Genomic DNA, 1,685 nt, shown 5'->3' with positions numbered 1-1,685 from the left:
TGACGGCTGCTGGTCGAATTACTGGCTACAAGAATCAGAGTCCAGTTCCCAATGTTACCCCATACCACCCCCCCCCCCCCCCAGGTACTGGGCCCATATGACGATGACGCATGCAGTCTAGCAACGTTCGTTCACCTTGGAGCTTCCTCATACGGGTAAGCCTATCGTGATGCTGTTCACAGAACCGCAACTCGTCTGAAAAGACAATGCGCTGCCACTCCAGTGTCCACTTTGGCCGTTGGTCGCACTGCTGTCACCGTGCTGCCCCACAAACGGAAACAATGGTCTGCGTGCTGACAGTCTGTGGACACTTGCTAAAAATAAGCCCACAGCGTATGGGTGGTATGTGGTGGGACTGTACGATCCCATACGGCTGAGTGAACAATATGTCTGTCCTCTCTGGCTCTAGCAACCGGGTGTTGTGAGATCCTGCGTAGGATTCCTCGTATTCGATATATCACTTGATATTTGTGGGATCACTACCAACATGAGCAGCAATATCGCGCAACAATAAACTGCTGTCGCAGTAGTCCAAGATCTTGCCTCTGTCGAATTTGTCGTGCTGCTTTCATGAAGCGTGATACTGTCTTCTCACAAACAAACAACATTTTAATGCGATTTATGAGTTAGAAATTCTCTACATAATCTATCCCTATTTGCAGAATGTAGATGAAGTTACTAGGGCTTACTTCGTTCTGGTGAGATGAAATGTATATGACTATCACGTTAACTGATTTTTCCGTGTTTTCTTGGTAGACTAACTGTATAATAAATGAAAAGCACTATACTGCTTACCTATATTTACATAGACACCCCGAAAGCCGCTGAAAGGTGCGTGGTGGAGGGTACCCTGTACCACTACTAGTCATTCCCTTTCGTGTTCCACTCGAAAATACAGAGAGGCAAAAACGACTGTCTATATGGCTCTTTATGAGCCCTAATTTCTCGTATCTTATCTAGATGATCCTTAGGAGCAATTTATGTTGGCGTCAGTAGAATCGTTCGGCACTCAGTTTCAAATGCGGGTTTTCTAAATTTTCTTGATAGTGTTTCTCGAAAAGAAGGTCGCCTTCTCTCCAGGGATTCCAATTTGAGCTCCCGGAGCATCACCGTAACCATTACGTGCTGTTCGAAACTACCGGTAACAAATGTAGCATCCCACCTCTGGATTGATTCGATATCTTGCTTCAGTCCGAGACTCAAGAATAGTTCGCACCAGCGTCCTATATGCTGTCTCCTTTACAAGTTAACCAGTTTTTCCCATAATTCTCGCAATAAACCGATGTCGGCGATTCACCTTCGCTACCAAACTTCTGACAAGCTCGTTCCATTTCATATCGTTTTGCAACGTTACAAGCAGAAATTTAAACGACTTCGCTGTGTCAAGCAGGACACAACTAATACTGTATCCGAACATTACACGTTTGTTGTTCCTACTCATCCGCATTAACTTCCATTTTTTCACATTTAGCTGCCATTCATCACACCAACTAGAAATTTTGCCTAAGTCGTCTTGTATCTTCCTAGAGTCGCTCAACATCGACATATTACGATACACCACAGCATCATCAGCAAACAACCGTAAAGCTGTGAGGACGGGACGTCAGTCGTGCTTGGATAGCTCAGTTGGTAGAGCACTTGCCCGCGAAAGGCAAAGGTCCCGAGTTCGAGTCTCGGTCCGGCAC

General features: G+C 45.6%; 1 non-coding gene across 1 annotated transcript; it reads left to right on the top strand.

Moving 5' to 3' along the window:
• The first annotated feature begins 1,610 nt into the window (after positions 1-1,610).
• Positions 1,611-1,685, top strand: Trnas-cga (transfer RNA serine (anticodon CGA)). Its single transcript has one exon. It is a non-coding gene; the product is annotated as a tRNA-Ser (tRNA).

The sequence above is a fragment of the Schistocerca serialis genome, chromosome 1 (assembly GCF_023864345.2).
Source record: "Schistocerca serialis cubense isolate TAMUIC-IGC-003099 chromosome 1, iqSchSeri2.2, whole genome shotgun sequence".
Taxonomy (NCBI): Eukaryota; Metazoa; Arthropoda; class Insecta; order Orthoptera; family Acrididae; genus Schistocerca; species Schistocerca serialis.
Note: the sequence above shows the minus strand (reverse complement) of the source record. Positions and strands in the feature narration are given on the sequence as shown.